Consider the following 23,046-nt stretch of genomic DNA (forward strand, 5'->3'; position numbering starts at 1 on the left):
CAAGGCCTAACGTAGGAAACTGTAACCTCTCTGTACATCAGTTTAACAATAAATAGAACACACACACACACAAGGAATTAAGGTACCATGAAACAAGTCCAAGTCAAAAGAAATCCCCACAAATAACATCAGATCTTTTAAAAACTGTAGATACTAAAATTCTAGAATTTTTTTTAAAGATACGTTTAACTCATTTTAAGTAATGAGGGACTATAAACATGAGTAAAGAGCATCAAGTTATAAAAACTGGCCGGGCGCTGGTGGCTCACGCCTGTACTCCTAGCTACTCAGGAGGCTGAGATCTGAGGACTGTGGTTCAAAGTCAGCCCAGCCAAGAAAGCCTGTGAGACTCTTATCTCCAATTAACCACCAAAAAACCAGAAGTGGAACTGTGGCTCAAAATGGCAGAGCACTAGCCTTGAGCAGAAAAGCTCACCAGGTCCTGAGTTTAAGCAAAAAGAAAAAAAGCCCAAAAAACTGGCCAGAAATATCTGAAAACAAAAATAATTTCAAAATGAAAAACACAATAATTACACTATTATAGCTCACTATACATGTAGACCAGCAATTTAGACACAGATAAAGTGAGATTCAGTAAACTGAAAGATAAAACTGAAGAATTTACTCAAAATGGGAAACAGAGATACAAATAGATACAAAACATAAAAAAAAAGGCATTAAGTTACAGCAAAGATAGAATGTTATCGTCCAACATCTACTAGATAAAAATTTTAAGAGGCTGGGAATGTGGCTTAGTGGTAGAGTGCTTGTCTAGCACGCATGAAGCCCTGGGTTCAATTCCTCAGTACCACATAAACAGAAAAAGCGGGAATTGGCGCTGTGGCTCAAGTGGTAGAGTGCTAGCCTTGAGCAAAAAGAAGCCAGGACAGTCCAAGCACCCTGTTTAAGACTGCATGATCTTCTTGCAGTACAGGATTCATGTTGCTTATTAATTTTGGAACATTCTTTGTACTATCTCTTTGAATATTGTCTCTATTACTTGTTTCTTTAAAAAAATTATTTTTTGCCAGTTGAAAGCCAGCTGGGGCAGGAAAGTCCATGAGAATTAACCACCAGAAAACCGCAAGTGGTGCTGTGGTTTAAGTGGTAGAGTGCTAGCCTTGAGCTGAAGAGCTCAGGGACAGCACCCAGGCCCAGAGTTCAAGCCCCACAACCAACTGAAAGCACACACACACACACACACACACACACACACACACACACAAAATGATATTTACTCATGGCAGGGTGCTGGTGACTCATGCTTATAATCCTAGCTCATCAAGAGACTGAGATCTGAGGGTTGCAGTTTGAAGCCAGCCTGGGCAGAAAAGTCCTCAAGACTCCATCTGCCATTACCCAGCAAAATGCCAGACTGAAGGTGTGGCTCAAATGATAAAGTGCCAGCCATGAGCAGAAAAGCCAAGCCAGAGCCTGAGGTAGCCCGCAAAGTCATACATTTAAGGAATAATAAAGCTATGCTTCTGTCCAACTGTGTGTTATACAAGTTGAGAATTCCCCTAAGCATAAAGCATTTCATGTGTTTGTTTTAAAACTCTACTATGATATAATTTGTTTTGAAATATAAGAGCTGTACAGGGAGCAAGATCCCATTTTAAATGAATCTGAAATGCATTTGCAAGTGAACGAGAAGACAGCAAGAGATGAAATAGCACATAATAAGCAAGCAAGACTTAGTGGCTGATTTATGAACCCAAGGATCAGATGCACATTACAACTAAGTCAACCTGGCCTTAAGAGGACACAGAATGAGGACAGCAGAGGGGGGTCAAAAGAACAAAATAAAAAAGTCCTGTTGACTTGGGGCAGGGGGAGAGATACACAGGTACAAAAACTTCCTACTGGGAAATATAAGATGTGCCAGGCTGAGATGCTTTTATTCTTTCTGCCAAACCCTGGGGGAGAAACCGGCAGGCCCAAGAGACAGCAGCGGCTGTGCCACAGGGAATTACTTCTGCAGTTAATTTGGGAAGAGGTTAGAAAACCCAGGTGAGACTCTGTCCGCATAAAAGGCACCAGGGACTCTCATTTCAAGCCCTGGAGATTAATTTCTAAGCTCCAAAGCCTTGGACCACAAAAGAATGAAAGGTTCTCTCTCTCTGACGACACAGAGAAGGGACAGGGGCTGGGACCAGACCCAGGCAGAACCACAACATGCCAGCAAACGACGTATCCAACGCAGATGTCACCCAGTGGTTCTGTGGGGAGCCCGTCCCCCGCCCTGCTTCCAGATGACCCACAGCTGGGACCCCACTGCAAGAAGCCCACAAAATACATCTTTTATGGGATGTCCACCATGACACTGCCCACACGCCCTGGTCATCACCGGGCTGGTTCATTGCCCCTGGCCCACACAGGCAAGACAATGAAGGTAATCACACTCTCCTACTGGAACCCTTACCTGTCTACAACAGTCAGTCACAGAATCAGGGGCCTTTCAAGCTGCATGGGCCCTTTGAGATCAGCCAAACCCCTCTGGTGCAAATGAAGCCCCAAGAGTTTAAGGACGAGCACAAAATGGCACACAGAGCAATGAAGAAAAGGCAAGTCTTATGTTCTCAGAATCCATATGGCCTTCTAACCACACCAGATTTTCTTTAAAGTGTTAGTAAAAGTTGGGCACTGATGGCTCACACTAACTAGCTAGTGGAGGCTGAGATCTGAGAATTATGGTTCAAAGCCAGTCCAGGCAGAAAAATCTGGGAGACTCTTATCTCCAATTAACCACCAAAAGCCAGAGAGGTGTGGCTCAAGTGATAGAGCATAGGCCTCGAACACAAAAGCTAAAGGACAGTGTCCAGGACCTGAGTTGACACCCCAGTACCAGCACCAATAAGAAGAAGAACAACAACAACAATAATAATGTTAGTAAAGAAAGTAAATTGGAAAAAAGGCCAAATTATATTATAATCAAAAGTATGTGCTAAATTCAGTTACTGAGACAACACAAAGGCATATTTTGTGTGTATGTGTGTGTGTCTGTCTGTCTGTCTGTCTGTCTGTCTGTCTGTCTGTGTCTGTGTATGCTGGTCCTAAAACTTGAACTCAGGGCCTGGGCACTGTCCCTGAGCTTCTTTTGCTCAAAGCTAGCACTCTACCACCTGAGCCACAGTGCTACTTCTGGCTTTTCGGATGGTTAACTGGAGATAAAAGGGTCTCATGGACTTTCCTGCCCAGGCAGGCTTTGAACCGTGATTCTCATCTCAGCCTCCTGAGTAGCTAGGATGACAGGCATGAGCCACCAGCAGGGCATGTATTTTTGAAGGGGAGGGAAGTATCCACGTGGGGCCAGCTCCTGGCTGCTGGCCTGAGTGCGGAGGAGACAGCACGGCCCCAGAGGGCGGGCCAGGAAGCGGGGGCTCCGCACTGCCCCACCTCTTTACAGAGCCTGAATCCAAATGGAGCGACCATGTTAGCTTCTTTGCTAAATTGCATCATCTCAACCCGTGGATACTGCACCCACAAAACGAGACACCCACACACACCCACTCACACTTGCTTTAGCATTTCTAAGACTTTAAAAACAAAAAGAGCTACATAATTAAATGGCTGGCCAACTTAGCAAATCTCTAGCCACTTTTATTCCTTTCTACTTGTCAGAGAGTCTTTAGTGTCCTTGAGACCACCGCCCTTCCCTCACTCCCATGTTTTATCTGTTCCTACCCCTACTTTTCTTTCTCTAATCCCAGATAAATACCAGTTGCGCCTACCATGTTACCTGCTTCTCTGGCCAGCACTGGCTATATTATAAGAAATACTATTTAAGATAGATTGTTAGAGTTGGGTGCTGGTGGCTCATATTTAGAATCCTAGCTACTCAGGTAGCTGAGATCTGAGGATCAGGGTTTGAAGCCAGCCCAAGCAGAAATGTCCGTGAGACTCTTAGGTTCAATTAATGAGCAAAAAGCTATAAATGGAGTTGAGGTTCAAGTAGTGAAGCACAGAGCATCAGCCTTGAACAAAGAAGCCAAGCGAGTACGCAAGGCCTTGAGTTCAAGTCCCACTATCAGCACAAAGACAGAGAGATAGATAAGTAGATGTGTGTGTGTGTGAGAGAGAGAGAGAGAGAGAGAGAGAGGGAAAGAGAGAGAGGGCAGGCCAAAGGAGAGAGAGGTAAAAAGAATATCAGGCCCTGAATTCAAGACTCAGTACCAGGGCTGGGAATATGGCCTAGTGGCAAGAGTGCTTGCCTCGTATACATGAGGCCCTGGGTTCAATTCCCCAGCACCACATATACAGAAAACAGCCAGAAGTGGCGCTGTGGCGCAAGTGGCAGAGTGCTAGCCTTGAGCAAAAAGAAGCCAGGGACAGTGCTCAGGCCCTGAGTCCAAGCCCAGGACTGGCAAAAAAAAAGACTCAGTACCAGCACCAAAAATAAATAAATAAATAGATAGATAATAAAATTGCCACTACCACCAAACAATGCTGAAATAATGGCACTGCAAAGCATTCTTAACATTTATACTATTACAGTGAAACCATCAGCATGGGAGAGACTCATGCTGGGATTCAAGGACTCTTTTCTTTGTATGACTTTCTCCTCTGAGGAGCTCAGGCTATGGATGAGCTCTGGTTGGCATTTATTGGAAGACACCATATTTCGGTTTGTCTATTTTTCTTCTTTCCTGAAGAAAACGCAACCCTCCCCTACCAACCTGGAGAGCAAGAGTGCCAGCACTTGAAACACCCAAAACCAACCAAATACTCGATTCACCAAGAACAAAAGGGAAAGACTTCGCTGCCCACCATCTGTTCCTAAAATAATTTAATTCCTAACACAGTCCTGTCACTGCAGGGAAGAGGACACCGGTGGCCTGGAGATAATGTGGTCTCAGATTCCACTGGGGGCTGAATGGGCACCACATCCCAAGACAGGCAAGCCCGGCACCTTCCTGCCCGGGCCGGGGCCTGCGGCAGTGCTGGGAGGTCTAATTCCAACACACAGCAATGCTACCGCCTTCATACCTTCATCCAGCTCCAAAGGAAGCTTTTTCTTGGACATCAAGGGAACAGGAGGCAGAAGAGAGAGAAGGGGTCGGTCTGGCTGGAAGTACCAACAGGCATAAAAAACCCTGCGTCTGGAGAACATGGGATGTATTGGGGCTGCGGGCAGTACTGTTTCCATTTGCTTGGGAGAATGGCTGACAGGCTATTTTGAGCAAAGCAGGTATTTTAGCATCATTACCCTAAAGAAAATCAGCCTGGCACAAAATACACTGTGCACCTAGCAAGGCAGAGTGAAGGGAATGCGGGGGGGGGGGGGGGAGGGGGGCAGTTCCAAGTTGGAGACCATGCACAAGTGAAACAGACCAAAAGCCTAGACCCAAAGCAACAGATGCGTAATAAGCAAGAAGAACAGCAGCCCAAGGTCATGCAAGGCAAGGTGCAGTAGCAAGCTTCCACAGGCCCAGCTACTGGGGAAGTGGGGATAGGAGGATCATTGGAGACTTGGAAGTTGAGGCCAGCCTGGGGGGCCACACGGCAAGACCCCATCTCATAAATGAAAAGACAACCTTACTGCCTACTTTTAAAATTCCCATCCACCAGCCAGCCAGGTTCCACTGCGAACTCTACCTGCTGCTGCCCCTATCACAACATTCCATGTAATAAATAAGCCCTGGTGACGACTACATGGGAGATGGGATTTCTAGGTGCCAAGTGCGAGAAGCACGGGTGACAGACGTGACCCTGCTTCCCCCGGCCCTCTGAGTATATATAGCTAAGAACCAGGAGAGCCCAGACACCCCCAAACCGTCCTTCAAATGGCTTCTACTGTACTGCTCGAGTAAAGCCAGAAGCCCTCAGAACAGTCTTGTACCTCATGTGGATGAGACACTGGGGCTGTGTGGTACCCCAGATATATCCCAGCCCGCGAGGGATGCAGGACTAACCATGTCGTAACTGCCCCAGCCCTCCTCAAAGGGGTGCACCCCGGCCACCGACACCACCCAGCTGGGGCTGGGGTCTCTCTCTCCACATAAACCATAGCCCACTATCCTCTGTGATCTTTGGCCCTTCCTCTTAGCTCCTCTGATTCATCTGGAGTTTTCCAATATGCAGATCTGCTCGATAATCCATGTCTGTATGTCACCTAAACTTCTTTTTATTCCATATTTAAAGCCCTTCATGAGTTCTTTTTTTTTTCTGCTCCAAGAGCTCTCACAATGCCTCGCGAACCAAGATCCTGTCATACATACCCTAGGCGCTCCTCTTCCACCTTCATTTCCTCACCAAACCTACATGGTGTTCTTGGTTTACCCCTCTGCCTCCTCTAGAAGACCACAAACTCAGTGAAAGGAGAGCTTCATCCATCTGTCTCCCGATACGTCCATTGGTTTATTGAATCCAAATCCCTCCTGACCACAGGCATGACCCATTAACCAATCAGCATGCCCTTGCTCATAGTCCTTGGCGTACAGAGATCAGCAAGGAAACAAGCAAGGTGCTGTGATAGAGAAAGGCAGGAGGGAAGGTGGAGGAAGAGGGAGAAGCCAGGAAGACAGACTCATGGACTTTCCTGCCCAGGTTGGCTTTGAACTGCAATCCTCAGATATCAGCTGCCAGCATAGTTAGGATTACAGGTGTGAGCCACCGGTGCCCAGCTTACATATGTTTTTCTGATTCAATTCACACACACACACACACACACACACACACACACACACACACAAAATCTTCATCCTTATTTAATAGAGTTCTAGTCACTGGCAATCTTTCACAAACCCCCTCTTCTGTGTACTTACTGGTATAAAGCACCTACTGATGGGCAATTACTCATAACATTAGCTCCCTAAGTAGCTATGATTATGACTTATTGTAGTTTATTTGAGAGCTCCTTGGGACCCCAGGGATAAGGAATACCATGAACTTAATGTAAATACTAATTTGCCAAGAAATTAACCAGACTGAAAGTTAAATAAGCAAAAAGGCAGTGTAAGGAATTCTATAAATGTTACCTACAATAAAATAATACCAATAAACACACTTTGGCATTTTTCATTATGAAATGCTCAGACCAGCCAGTGGGTCACACCTATAAGCCTAGCTACTCAGGAGGCTGAGATCTGAGGGTGTCAGTAAAGCCAGTTCAAAGCAAAGGCCACGAGACTCATCTCCAATTAACCACACACACAAAAAAAAAAAGCCAGAAGTAGAGCTGTGGCTCAAGGGTTAGAATGACAGCCTTGAGCAAAAAAGCTCAGACAGTGCTCAGGTCCTGAGTTCAAGTCCCAGGACTAGTGCATGCATGCGTGTGTGTGCGCACACACACACACACACACACACACACTCACACATACATACACAAATACTGTTCAGAAATAGAAAACCTAAAAGCTGAAAGCTTAGAACTCAGGTCCAACACCATCAATTTTTGTTTTGTTTGGGGGTTTTTTTGCCAGTCCTGGGGCTTGAACTCAGGGCCTGAGCACTGTCCCTGGCTTCTTTTTGCTCAAGGCTAGCACTCCGCCACTTGAGCCACAGCGCCACTTCCAGCTTTTTCTGTATATGTGGTGCTGAGGAATCGAACCCAGGGCTTCATGTATACGAGGCAAGCACTTTACCACTAGGCCATATTCCCAGCCCCATCCCATCCATTTTTTAACAAAAACAAAGCATATCCCAGACATCATCCTTCACCACAATAAATATTTCCATATCTCTAAAAAGGATGCTATAAAACCATAATCATAATTATCACACCCAAACAGAATTAAAATAATTTCTTAATATCATCTAAAGATCTACTTCTTATTTAACTTTCTTTGATAGCATCAAAATATTTCCATAGAGTTGCTTTGGTTGTTCCCCCCCTCCCCCAAGTCAAGCCCTAAACAAGAAACACATTGCTTGGTTCATGTGTCTATTAACTTTATAAGTGAGAAAAGGAAATCTACTTTAATTTCTTTTTCTCCTTTGCTTTTTTAAGCTCCCACTATTTACTTGTGAAGGAAAACAGGTCATTTATCCCTGTAGACACCCCATATTCTATATCTGGCTAGCTATATTGTCATGGTGACATTTAACATGTTCTTCCAACCCCCCAAATTTTTTATAAATGGATAGGTAGATGAAGAGGCTTCCTCAGATTCAGGGCCAATGCTATGGGCGGAAACACTTCGTATGTGGTCCTTGAACTGCTGACTGCCTGGCAAGAAGAGGGACCTAGTTACTAGCTGTGTCACTTTGATACTAAAATCCATGAGGGGCTTCGGGGGGTCACCTCTTGCTTCGCCCTAGGATGGAGCAGAGCCATGATCCCTGCTAAAAAGGGCGGGGGGGAAAGTGTTTGTGTGTGTGTGTGTGTGTGTGTGTGTGTGTACGTGCATTTGCGTGCACACTAGTACTGGGGCTTGAACTCAGGGCCTCTCACTCTTGCTTAGTTTTTTTCCACTCCAGGCTGGCACTATACCACTTGAGCTACATACACCTTGACTACCAGAATTTTGGTAGTTAATTGGAGATAAGAGTCCCTCAGATTTGTCTGCCTCGGCTGGCTTCACACCTTGATCCTCAGATCTCAGCCTCCTGAGTAGCTAGGATTATAGGCATAAGCCACTGGGGCCCAGAGTGGGGTTTTTGTTTTAAAGTCCCTGTTAATTAAAGATATCCCAACTCCCTAAGATATAATTATAGAAAGAATAATCATTGTTTGGTGTCTGAAAACGATATGTATGTGTTAAGACTATTCCAAAACAAGTTGTCTGATTGGAAAATTCAGCACCAAGTTGCTGTTATCTCGTGGTCTTTAGAAAGACACGTTGCCTTTAGCTCACACTTGTAATCCTCCTGGCTACTCAAGAGACTGAGATCTGAGGACTGAGGTTTTAAGTTATCCTAGGCAAACAAATACATGATACTCTTATCTCCAACTAACCAGTAAGAAGCTGGAGGTATAGGTCTGGCTTAAGTGGTAGTGTCAGTCTTACGCAAGAAAGCCAAGTTAGAGCCTGGGGCCCTGAATTCAAGCCTAGTACTGCCATACAAAAAATAAATAAATATAAATATTACAGATACATAGCTCTATGATTGTATTAGGATGAAGCCTTCCCTCTGTCTCTCAAGTTTGAAGTTCCAAAGAGGTTACAAAGAGATGGTGAATAAAAACTAAAGCAAGCCAGGCACTGGTGGCTCACGCCTATAATCCTAGCCGCTCAGGAAGCTGGGATCTGAGGATCTCAGTTCAAAGCCAGCTTAGGCAAGAAAGTGTGTGAGATTCCTATCTCCAACTAACCTCTCAAAAAACCAAAAGTGGAGCTATGGCTCAAAATAATAGAGTGCTAGCCTTGAGCAAAAGAGCTCAGGGACAGCACCTAGGTCCTGAATTAAGCCCCACAACTGCCAAAAAAAAAAAAAGGACTAAAGTAGGTCTTAGAATTTATGACACTTATGAAGAAGGAGGGGAGGAAATTAGAATATTTCCAAAGCAGTACATTTATTTTAGTCCCTATTCCAAAGAATAGATTAATGAAGTACAAAAATAACCTTAAGACATGAACAGTGAAGCAGTTCCACTGGTCTCTTCTCAAACCCCTTCACTAGAGTTTCCAGAAAAATGGCAAAGAAAAAAAAAATCTGAATTCCTTTCTCCCTTAACCCCTCCTCAAAGGAATATGAGTAAACAGTCTATAATTACCTGCCTGAGAGAAAGGAGAACTCCTCCTAATCAGAGGCCGGTTAATACCTTCCCCATAATCGGTTAATGACCTGAGAGTACCTCTATGAATAAACACGCTCACCAGTCCCCCCCAACACCCCCAGACAGCGAGCCTCCAGCTGGAGTCAGCAGACTGGGTCCTCCTGAAGACACCAGCAAGGAACAGAGAAGAAGGCCTCCAAGATGGAGGCCTGGGAACCAGGGGTTGTGTGGCTCTGTGTACACACTAGGGAAAGATTTCATCAGTCATCAATTGCTTGTCAGCTAGAGATAGGTTAAGGGAGAGAGGGAGGGGGAAAGAGGGAGGGAACACTGCTGTACCAGCTCTACTCAACTGTACCAGCCACTGGCCAAGGGGATGGCATGTGTATCAGACCACTGTAGAGAAACACCACGGCCAGTTTCAAGGTGGAGAAGCTTGGACAGCCATAGCCACCAACCACAGACCAGCAGGTTCCTTCTCCTTGTATTGTTCAAGAAACCGGAGGCTCCAAAAGACGGAATTGCTCAAGTCCCACAACCAGCAAGGAGTGGACACAAGATATGAACCCAGATCTATCCAATGCCAAAGCCCCTTGTTCTGGCCATAACACTGCTGAGAACGCATGGCCTACACATCTATCTATTTATTGCCAGTCCTGGGGCTTGAACTAAGGGCCTGAGTGCTGTCCCTGAGCCTCTTTGTAGGCTAGCACTCTACCACTTGAGCCACAGTGCTTCTTCCCCACTTTTTCTGAGTAGTTTATTGGAGTCTCATTTCTGCCCAGGCTAGCCTCAAACTTAGGTCCTCAGATCTCAAACTTCCTGAGTAGCTAGGATTACAGGCATGAGCCACTGGTGCCCGGCTAAAGAAAAATTTTGTTGAGTAACTGTGCACAAAATTTCATAATTACAAAGTAAAAAAAGCCTTGTATATACTAAAACACAGTTTTGTGAATTATGCCCTTTGCACCTCAGCACAGGGCCACTAGCTTTGTGTACCACTAAATCACACTTAAAAAAACCAACACAATAAAAATAGGTGCCAGTGGCTCATGCCTACAATTCTAGCTACTCAGAAGGCTGAGATCTAAGGACTGCAGTTCAAAGTCAGGCTTGGCAGGAAAACCTGTGAGACTCTTATCTCCAACTAGCTACCAAGAAAAAAAAAAAAAAAAAACAGTGGGAACCTGAGTTGAAGTGGTAGAGCACTAGGCTTGAACACAGAGCTCAGGGATAGCCCCCAGACCCTGGAGTTCAAACCCCAGGACCAGCATAAAACAAAAACAAAAAGAAGCTTCGCGTGAATGCTGTCCAGAGGACGTTGTATGCGGTCATGAATGGTTAGGCCCACGAGAGGCCCAAGGAGGAGACGCGGGGAGGGGTCAGCGAGTTCCCCAAGGCCTAGCTTTCCCAGTCCAATGCCTGAGAACACAGGCATTATGTTGCCTACAAAGCTGCGGGCTGGTTTGGAAGCCAGGGAAGGTTGACCACAGACCAAATGAATCTGCCAACTACCCCCAGAAACCTGTTACCAACTACCTGAGGCCCCATACCACATGGCCGGCCAACCTGTGTCCACCCTCCGAGGCTGAGGAAGCAGAGGCAGCTTTGCTGGGCCCATGAGAAAGAGTGGAATGATAACAGATGGCCTTATTTGAGACAATGATGACAAGGACAATTCTACAGTATTCACCTTGTACCTGGGCACTTCCTGTCTCACAAGGCCCTGGGGAAGGTGGGGGGGGGGGGGATCCCAATTTCTTGTGCCTCGTATAATAGGGCAGGCAGCACCAAGAGCTTGGGTTTGTCCAAAGCCTGGTACCCTGTGCGGTGCCAACAGTACCTACAGCCTCAGTGACATCATCTATTCCTGGGAAAACACCACTTATCAGAATTATCTCCTTTTCTTATTCTTTGTAGCTTTTGATAATTGACAATTGTTAATAATATATTATATATTACAATATAATATGTAATATGCAATATATAATAATATTAGTAATTGATAATAACAATGTATGGCTGGGCACTGGTGTGTCACACCTATAATCCTAGCTACTCAGGAGGCTGTGATCTGAGGCTCGTAACACTGTGGCTCAGAGTGGTAGAGCACTAGCCTTGAGCAAAAGAGCTCAGGACAGACAGCACCTAGGCCCCGAGTTCAAGTCCCATGATGGACCTCCCCCCGCCAAAAAAAAAATGGATCTCCTTGTATAAACATTGTAGAATGGCTAAATCAAATCAGTTAACCTCACTTAATTTTCTTTTTCATGTGTGTCCTCCTGAGGCTTGAACTCAAGGCTGATGCTCTAACACTTGCTCTACCACAGCTCCACTTCTGACTTATTTCTGGTCAATGGGAGGTGAGAGTCTCATGGAGTTTTCTGCCCAGGCTGATTTCAAACCACAACCCTCAGATCTCAACCTCATGAAGAGCTAGGATGAAAACCATGAGCGACCAGTGCTCAGCCACTGGCCTTTATTACACTGAGAACATCATCAGTAATTCCGCTCCCGTATTATACTGGAACACTATCAGTAATTCCCCAAATCACTGAAAATAGGTGTCTCAAGGAAAAGCCTGTACACAAATGCTCACAGCAGCACTCACAACAGCTAACAGATGGACACCACCCAAACATCCATCAGCTAATGAAGAAACAAAATGCTCCAGGGCCACATCATGATGCAACATCATTCAGCCATAAAAAAACGAATGAAACTCTGATACATGCTTTCACACAGATGAACCTTGAAAACCTTGTACTAAGTGAACACACACCTATACAGGCACATGTGTTATATGACTCCTCGTATAATTCCTTTCTACTAGTACGTGCTTCTAAAACAAAACTGGATGTCCATACTCGGAGGGAATAAGCTATGAATGTACCTCCAGGTCTCCTAGAGACTGCTTGTCCTTCTAGCACACTCCCAGAGCTTCTGGGAAAGAAGGCACTAATCACTCCCTTATTAATGCTGACAGCTGCTGCCTAGGTACCGGCTCCAAGCTGTCAGCGGCTGCCATGTTCAGCTTCTAGGGAACTCTCCTCGCTGATCTCCTCCACCTCGCCAAAGCTGAGCACCCATTAACTACTCAGGGGCTTTGGGCCACTTCCTTCCGGTCCACAGAGGTCATTACTTGCTGTGGGAACGAGTCAGATACTTTTGGCTTTGTGTGTAGTTCAACCATCTGCTTTCAGTATCTGAAGCATGAAGTCACTCGGGTCATTAAAGACTGTGATTGACTTCTGACCACTGCTACTTGAAAAGTGGGGTGCTAACATGGTTGTGTTTTTTTTTTTTTCCTAAGCATATTAAAAATCACCCTTTAGTATGTTTTCAAGAACATAATCATCATTTGCTTCAGTGACCACTTCTGGTTGGGTTAGTTGCGGGGGGGGGGGGGGAAGGGGGTCATTATTGTTATTGTTGTGGTTGTTTTGTGCCAGTACAGGGGCTTGAACTCAGGGGTCTGAGGGTTGTCACTTAGCTTTTTTACTCAATACTGGTGCTCTACAGCTTGAGCTACAGCTCCACATCCAGCTTTTTGCCAGCTCTTAGAGATAAGAGTCCCATCGGGCTGGGGATATGGCCTAGTGGCAAGAGCACTTGCCTCGTATACTTGAAGCCCTGGGTTCGATTCCCCAGCACCACATATACAGAAAATGGCCAGAAGTGGCGCTGTGGCTCAAGTGGCAGAGTGCTAGCCTTGAGCAAAAAGAAGCCAGGGACAGTGCTCAGGCCCTGAGTCCAAGCCCAGGACTGGCAAAAAAAAAAAAAGAGTCCCATCCACTTTCATACCTAGGCTGGCTCTGAACAGTGATCCTCCTGTCTCAGCCTCCTCAGTCGGTAGGATTACAGGAATGAGCCACCAGCCCCCGGCTAAGTGACTAGTTCTTAAGAGAGGTTAGATAGGGCTGATCTCTTTTTTCACATGAAATGCTGATTTTAAAACATATCCACAGTCTAAGCCAATAGTAAGTTTAGCAAAGAACATATTTAAACTGAATCTCTCTGCTGAATGTACTAATCTCCATCACCTCCTCCTCCTGCCCCTCCCATGACCACACACACACACACACACACACACACACACACACACACACAGTCTTCCTGCCTCTGCCATACAATCTTCCACATCTCCATCCTCCATCTGCCTCTCCTCACTGTCTGGGAGATTGCCTCTCTCTTTCTCCCTCCCCTCCTTCACTGGCTAAACAGCATAATCACATGAAGCCAAATAAGATACTGTGTTCATTGTTACATCAGGAGTATGGCCTTTTATTCTCTGCTTTTTAAACACTGATTACAATTTGTTCTTTTCTTTTTTTAACTTTTTCTGCTTGTATGTGAGCCTCAGTTGATTTCTCCAGAGGACTCAGTGGTCTTTAAGAGAAAACGAGGCCTGATTACTGAGGCTATTTCAATAAGAAACACAGGCGTCCTCAGTGAAATCTGAGAGTGCTCTACTGTCATGATACAATTACTCTTTCTGTGCTTGGCAGAAAGAAAAGTCTCACAGCACAGACATCCTAACCACAACATTTTACAAAGGTCTTGTAGCGGTCCTGCGCAGAGCCATCTAGACTATGACTTTGACTCCATGACCCCATCCAGTCCCTGCCCCCAGCTGAGAACCCCTGGGATACACTGTGATCACTGAACAGGGAAAACCAGCCCCATAGCCCGCCCAGGAGTGCGTTCACCTGGGCGTAACTTACACACCCAGGAGGAGGGGGGTAAAAGGAAACTTGGGCTCCTCCACACCCATCTCTCCGTGGGTCCAGCGTCTCAGGATCCATGCTGCTGAGCTTCCTGTGAAATGTGTGGCCCCGTGTTAACCAATACCCCCAAGGTGAAATCTTAAATAAAATAACTCCCAGGGAAAACAAGAACAGCAAAGTCCTTCATTCTCGTGAGAACTTACTCTTACCAAGTGCCCGATGCATGCCAAGTTCTGTACTAAGTACTTTCCTGGAATTAAGTCAATTCCATCAACTCCCCTGCCCCCTTCCAACATTTCACACATAAGGAATCTGAAGCTAGGCAAGGGGGGGAGACAAAAGACTGTGCCAAGCACCCCTTCCCAAGGAAGCCATACTTTCAAAGAGCCGGTGGCCATCATACTCCAAGATCCGCACAAGAACAAATTACCCCACCACACGAAGCCAACTCTTCAGTGGTCTCTACCGTGCTCAAGGGGGTCTACAGTATCATTGGTGATGCCCAAATTCAGTATTACAGCTGTTAGAAACCAGGACAGCCCGGTGCCAGGGGCTACCCAGAAAGCAGAGATCTGAAGATCAAGATTTGCAGCCAATCTGAGCCGGATAGTCCATGAGACTCTTATCTCCAATTAACCACCAAAAAAGCAGGAAGTGGAGTTGTGGCTCAAGTGGTAAAGCACCAGCCTTAAAGGAAAAAGGCAAAGGAGAGGAGGAGGCCCTGAGTTCAAGTCCTGGTACCCACACCTACGCCAAAAACAAGAAGAAACAAGCAAGACAGTTATTACTCATTACCCTGGGGGGAAGGTGACAAGAAGGAGAGACGGGGGGATTTCTAAGGGACAAGTGTGTTGTTTCTTAATCTTGGCATTCTATGACTACAACCAGTTTGTGGAAACTCATTAGCCTGCATCCTAAAGAGGTAAATATATACATATACTTATATATGTGTATACACACATCTAAGTTGTATATGTACAGATTATAGCTTCAAGAATTACTTAATTTATACTCGCAAAATGAGTTTCTATCAATTTTACAAAAACAAACCTAAGACACTTCCTACCAGATCTCAAAATGGTCTGAAAGTCACTCCACCCAGCTGGCCACAGAAGGGAAGGCTGCCTCTCACCGACTGCTCTCTGCCAGTCTTCTAGAAGGAGAATTCCCTTCTGAGCCTTGATGTGTGACAAGACCAATTCCTAAAGAGCCAAATGCAAAGCACCTCTGGGATCTGAGTTCTATATTTCAGGGCCTTGGGGGGACCCCTGTCATTTAAAGACTAGTCAGGACAAGAGTAATCACCTCCAACTTCCCATAATTCACCTGGCTCTAGGGCAGGCCTCCCCAGGATGCCTTCAGGAACTGCTACAAGCCAGGGACTGGCCAGCTCGGGCCTTGCCACTCGTGACTCCTGCTCTCCGGACTCCACGGCACCCCTGTCCTGCTTGGCTGTCATCAGCACCCCTTTAAATGAGGTCACAGCCACCTCTCTAGCTGTCATCCTTCCTTCCTCCTCAAGGTCAAGTGCATCCCTCCCCTCCCCCTCCCTCAAGAGCTTCCTGAATCCCAACAAGGCATGCAGGGGCACAGTCCCCTGCCTGCGCAGACGGCTGAGCTGGTGCATGCTAGCCCACATCGGGCAGGTGAGAACACCGCTCTCCCCACAGAAAGGACGGCTCCAAATGAGCTCAGAGTCAAATGAACACCCAGACTCGAGTCATTCCTCCACCAACTGCTCCGGTATGGGAGTTGACGTGGGAAAAGGACCCGTGAAACCTGGAGCCAGTGGCTCACGCCTGTAATCCTAGCAACTCGGGAGGCTGAGATCTGAGGATTGCGGCTAGAAAGAAGCCAGCCTGGGCAGGAAAGTCCGGAAGACTCTTATCTCTAATAAACTACCAAACAAGCTGGAAGTGGAGCTGTGGCTCAAGTAGTAGAGCACTCGCCTTGAGCAAAAGAGCTCAGGGACAGTGCCCAGGCACTGAGTTCAACCTCCAGGACCTGTACCGAAGAAAAAGAAAGGAAAGGACCCAGTAGAGAGATCTGCACAGAACCAGAAACTGGAAAGCTCCTTGCATTACCTTTCTAAATATTACAGAACACAGCTGGCTTAGTTTAATCCCCAGGGCTCAGCCCCGGTGCTAATGGTACGGACGGACAGCAAGAACAGCCTCCACCCTTGGACAAACTAGGCTAGAATCTCCAAGTAACCCTGCGTTAATAAATCACCGTTTCCTTCTAGAATGACCAGGCTCATCCCCTCCATCACACGCCTTCATGCTCCCTTCTCTCATCCCAAAGCAATCACAACAAACCTCATGGTTTCATTTTCACACATGGGCATAAAGTACCCTGACCTCACTCACCCTCCCACTAATACCCACACCCTGTCTGTCTCCCACTGCTGACTGTCACAGGTAAGGCATGTATCTCCCAAGGCACACTTCCCCATCCCATTACCCATTCTTATTCCACAGCCCATGGAGTTTCCTTGGGCTATCTTCATTTATTCACAGATGAAATGCACTTCAGTGTGTTCACCCTCTAAAACTCTCTTTTCCACCCCATCCTCTAATAATTCCCCCCCCCAAATAGTCCCACAACTACAAACATGTACTATTGTTTTCTTCCATAGATACAGCGTTCCAGTTTTGCAAAGATGAAAGGAGTTCCTGAAGATCCTTCACACCACTTATCCATGAACTTAAACACAGCTCCGATGGCAAGCCTTATGCCATTATGTATTTTAGAAATCAAGTAATCACTGTAATTCAAGTTGGAAACAGTCAGAGGAGAGACACTAAATACAGCTGTGGCCAAAGGAGGCCAAGAAGAGTCAGCAAGGCTGGCTCCAGTCAGCAGAGGAGGACCGGAAAAGGGCCGAGCCTCCAGCTCTGGGCCTTCCCCACCAGACCCTACCTAGAGCAGCCCAGAAAACAGCGAGCTGGCCTCTTTGCACTCCCATGGAGCCCAGATTCCTGGACTCTGGAACATGAGCTTGACCCTTCATGAGCAAACACGCGTGTTTGTGTCTGAGGGAGGCGAGACAGATGCTAACCGGGCCCCAGGGTGGGGAAAAAATAGGAATCTCACCAAGTGTTCTCTCTCTGGAAAATTGCTTTTAACTACAGGAACTCTTAATCTGTATCTAAAATCCCAACACAAAGTTGTTTTAGAAAGCATTGTGGTTTATACACACACATACACACACACACACATGCGCGTGCGCAATGAGGAGGACTCCCATGGGCTGTATGTCCTTGGGCAAGCTGTCGAGTCCCGCTGAGCTCTACGCTCCCTGTGAAATGGCCATGATGGTTAACAGGTGCCTCCCGGAGACACGTGACTCCCACCACAGCGGAGCGGCAAGCACTCGCTGCCGTTGCTTCTTTCCAGGTCAGTCCTGCGATCTCTGCAGAAGACACAGAGAGAAGAACTGTGCCAGGCAATCAATGAAAGGCTCAAAGAAATGCCACTGTTAAGGAGATACTGCCTACCTAGGAGTTTGGCACAGATGGCATAGATTGGTAAGAGGCAGCCCTGTGGAGGCTGGGAGGGAACCCAGCACGCTGCTTCAGTGCTAGACAGAATATTGATTGCTTCAGTCTTTTCTAGAGAGCAGTTTGGCAGTGTAGAGCAAAATGTAATGTGTGCATACTGCCTGGTCCAGCAATTCTATTTGGGGGAATTTATTCTACGGAAATAATTAGAGAAGTGTGTAAAAGATATATGTGCAGTGAGGTTCATAGAAGAGCAAAAGTTGAAAGCAATATCATTATTATCCAGCAACAGAGAACAGGCTAAATGAACCATGGAAGCGCCACAGCTTCGAATAAAATCATGTGGTGGATCTGTATTTCCTCACAACATAAAGATCCGGTGATAAAATGCCAAGTGGAAAAATGCAAGTTGCCAAACAGCATGCACAATGATAATAACATGTGTACACACACACACACACACACACACACTCATGTACTTATAACGTGAAAAAGCCTAAAAAGAGAGACACAAAATGTCATAGCAGTTTGTGTACAGTGATTTTTGCTTCTTCCTCCTCCTCCTTCTCTATCACCATCGCCCCTCTTCCTCCTCCTCCTTCTTTTTAAATAATACTGAGGATCAGACAAGCTGGTGGCTCACACCTGTCATCCTAGCTGAGATCTGAGGATCACGGTTCACAGCCAGCCTAGGCAGGAAAGTGGCGAGACTCTTATCTCCAATTAACCACCAGAAAACCGGAAGTGGCGCTGTGGCTCAAGTGGTAGAGCACTAGCCTTGAGCTGAAGAGCTCAGGGCCCCGCACGTTCAAGCCCCATGACCAAAACAAAAAAACAACAAAAAAGTCCCATGACTGACAAAATAATAATAACGTAACACAGGATTGAACTCAGGGCCCAGTGCTCTACCAGTTACGCTACGTCTCTCAGTCAGTGATTTTTGCTTTCTAATTTATACTCTTTGTTGTTACGGCTCGCAGTACTACAGATTAAACTTGAGGCTGGGTGGGTATTCTACCACAGGAGTCATTCGGCCAGACTCTGTTTATATTGGATGTTTTCAAAACAAGAGCCTCACTTAATGTCTGAGCCAGCCTGGATTGTGATCCTCCTGTGTGAGCTCCCCTCAAGGACCTCTGTGCACAGCCATTCTGTTTCTCTTGTAGCTGGGATCCCAGGCAAACATCAGCAGGCCCAGCCATTGGCTACCATGGAGTCTCAACGACCCTTTTCTCCCTGCTTTGGCCAGGACCAGAGTTGCAATCCTCCCATGTCCAGCTCCATGTAGCTGGTATTTCAAGCTTGACCCACATGTCTGGCTTCTGTATATGTTTTTCAGACCACCAGAATCCATGCAAGAGGCAACAACTTTTCCATTTTAGGACCCCCAAGGATTAAAACTGCAAATCCTGTCTCAAGCTCCTTATCTCTCCTGTGAACTATGACTTTTATCACTTAGTCATGTGACATAGCAGACTTTGCTCAAAAATGTTATCTCAAGGGCCCAGTGCAGGGTAGGCCCTCAACACTGGCTGCATAAATGGCAAACAACCAGGCACCAGTGGCTCACACCTGTACTCCTATCTACTCAGGAGACTGAGATCTGAGGATTGTGGTTCAAAGCCAGCCCAGGCAGGAAAGTAGGCCAGAAGTAGAGATGTGGCTCAAGTGATAGAGCACTAGCCTTAAGCAAAATAAAATAAAATAAATAAATAAAATAAAAAAAGCTAAAGGACAGCACCCAGACCCTTGGATTGGCACCAAAAAAAATAATAATTTTTTTAAGTCTGTCCTGCTGGAACCTATAATCTAATTGGAAGAAAACAGAGCAGGCAGTAGCTGTAGCATGATGGTGGCCAGTCTTACTTTTTAACTGGAGTTAGAAATGCCTCTCTGATAATGTGAGGTTTAAACAGAGACCGAGGAAGAGGAATAATCCAGGGAGAGAAAATCTGATAAGAATGTCCTAGACAGAGAGAAGAATGAGTACTAATTATCCCAGGGAATGCATATTGTTTTCATAACCAGGAAAAAGCGAATAAAGCTATTGTAACTCTCAAAATACATTTATTAAAAAAGCATTAAACAGCATAATTCCAAGAGCAAAGAACAATATGGAGCTCTTGGGTTGCTTTTTTTATTTTGTGCAGCACTAGAGATTGAACGCAAGCCCTTGCTCTTGCTAAGCAAAGCAAACTACCACTTGAGCCACACTCCAAATCATTTTTGCTTCTTCAGTTTGGGTTTGTCTGTTTTTTTCAGATAGGGTCACTTCCTGCATGTACTACCATACCCAGGCGATTTTTAAGAATTTTACCCTACTCAACAAGAGTGGTACTTTATTACAGCAATGCATGTAAATGAACTACAGTGGGGCTGTATTAAAACATAAGTTCTTCTTTGCGCTGGTGGCTTATGCCTATAATCCTAGCTACTGAGGAGGCTGAGGTCTGAGGACCTCGGTGCTAAGCTAGCTCAGGCAGACAAGTCAGAGAGACACTTCACCAATTAACCGGCCAAAAACCAGAAGCAGAACTGTGGCTGGAGTGGTAGACCTCCTGCCTTCAGTGACAAAGCTAAGGAAGAATGTGAGACCATGAGTTCAAGACCCAGGACCAGCACTAAAAAAAAAAGAAAAAAAAAACCTTCTGGCTGGGGATATGGCCTAGTGGCAAGAGTGCCTGCCTCATATACATGAGGCCCTGGGTTTGATTCCCCAGCACCACATATACAGAAAATGGCCAGAAGTGGAGCTGTGGCTCAAGTGGCAGAGTGCTAGCCTTGAGCAAAAAGAAGTCAGGGACAGTGCTCAGGCCCTGAGTCCAAGCCCCAGGACTGGCAAAAAAAAAAAAAACCAAAAACCTTCTATTTCTCCATCCCAAACTATTTATCTGCCACCTACTCACACATTCACTCACTGATGTATTCTAAGAGCCCTGAACTGAGTGGATACTACAGATTGTACTCTGTAAAACTCTACTGGGCTTGGGAGGCTGAGGCGGGAGGGTTACTTAAGTGTAAGAGTTGCAGACCACACTAGGCAGCAGAGTACAACCTTGTCTCACAAAGAAACAAGACAAAATCAGCCTCGACAAACATCCTGAAGAAAACATTCTTAGCCAGGAGAGGACTCCGATGAGGTGAGGCAAGATAAGGTAGGGGGAAGCTGAGAGACAGAAAGGCCCGGAGACCCTCGTGTGCTGCAGAGCCCAGGGCAACCATGTGACCACTGCCCTAGACCTCCGCCCTGCCCCATCCAGACCTTGCCTGCGCTAGACCACACAGGTGTCTCCCATCCCTGCTCATTACGTGTCTCCGCTGGGCGGTTCCCAAAGCCAAGCCAACCCCTGACCTGGCATGCCAGGAGGGAGACCAGATCACCACCGATGCCAGCTCCATCCAAGGTTCATTCCTACCACGCTGCCAGCTACTTCCCACTCCACCACGATGTTCTTATTTCTTAATTTTTTATACCAAAACTGTGGCTTGAACCCAGGGCCTCCCACTCTCGCTTAAGCTGTTTCCAGTCAGAGCTCATGTTTTACCACTTGAGCCACACCTCCACCCAACTGGAGATCAGAGTCTCTTGAATGTACCTGCCTAGGCTAGCTTGGAACTGCGATCCTCAGATCTCAACCTCCTGAGTAGCTAGGATCACAGGCCTGAGCTACCAGCTCCCATCTCTTCCAAACTTGTGCTCCACCATCTCAAAGCTCAGTAGTACTGAGTACGCTTCACACTGCTGGGCCACCAATTCATGAACATTCCCTTTGGGAAACTGACACTGTACCCACTCACCACCACCACCCACCCTCAGGCCCTGGCAGGAACCACTCCACTGCCTGTCTGTATGGTTGTCACTCTTCTTTGAATATCTCAAATTAAGTGGAATCATATAGCACTGATCCTTTTGTGAGTGGCTTCTGTTACTCAGCAATGTCCTAAAGATTCGTCTATGCTGCATGTCTCAGAATATTGCACGCTTGCTTGTTTGCTTTTATGTCGGGAGTAGGGCTTGAACTCAGGGCTTAAGTACTGTCCCTGAGCTCTTTTGCTCAAGGCTAGCATTCTACCACTTGAGCCACAGCACCACTTTAGGTTTTCTGGTAGTTACTCGGCGATAAGAGTCTCAAGGAGACTTTTTTTTGGACTAGGCTGGCTTCGAATTGCAATCCTCAGATCTCAGCCTCCTGAGTAGCTAGGATTACAGGCCTGAGCCATAAGCGCCTAGCTTTTCTTTCTTTCTTCATCTTGTTCTTCCTTCTTTCCTTTTCTTTCTTACCTGCTTTTTGCAATACTTGGATTTGAACTCAGGACCTGGTGCTTTCTAGGATGGCAGACTCTCTAGTACTTGGAAAAACTCTCCCAGATGTCTGAACACATCTAACCCAACACCCACTCAGCTCAGACCCTGCTTCTGTTCGGCCCTTGTCTTTCCATTCTACTTGAAATCTGGACTGGACCAGCTAAGGACTCCTCACTAATTCGAATGCAACCCCAAAATTTGAAATGCTCCCAGTGTCCATGAGAAACTGCCCAGGCCAGGGATCCCCAAATCTTAGTGCACGGAGACACCATGGCGGGGGGGGGGGGGGGGGCTGTTTAAAGGGTATTCACTCCACAGGGCCGGGATGGGCATTTCTAAGGAGCTGACTGCTGACTCGGGGGCCACACCTGGCTTAGCAAAGCCCCAGTGCGAGTCCCCACCTGTCCTGAGTTCCCAGCAGCTGGCTGAAGATGGCTGGTTTGTGTGTTTCGGGCTCCCGTCTTGGAAGGCTCCCCAGCAGTGTGCCTCCTGCATCCTAACACAGTCCTTCAGACTGCCTGGCTCCTTCCGTTAATCCCAGCACCCCAAGCACCCAGTGATGAAGGGCTCCTTCCACACGCCCAAACAAGAGGCCGGGAGAACAAAGCAGCAGCCAGGCGGTTTCCAAATGACTGCACAGGCCTGAGAATTCCCAGCCGGGCAACCGGGAGTGCGGCGCCTCCCCACCGTCCCTGCCCTCGGCGAGCCAGGACCACTGGCGCCGGCTCCTTGTGGGCCACGGCTCTGAGCCAGCCGGGCGACCGGAGGGGTGTGCCTGGCTCACGCTCCAACCCCACCTAGACCTGTGGCTGCCTGCCATCTCCCATTCCGCTCTCCCCTGGAAACCAGCTG

Source organism: Perognathus longimembris, chromosome 2, assembly GCF_023159225.1.
Source record: "Perognathus longimembris pacificus isolate PPM17 chromosome 2, ASM2315922v1, whole genome shotgun sequence".
NCBI lineage: Eukaryota > Metazoa > Chordata > Mammalia > Rodentia > Heteromyidae > Perognathus > Perognathus longimembris.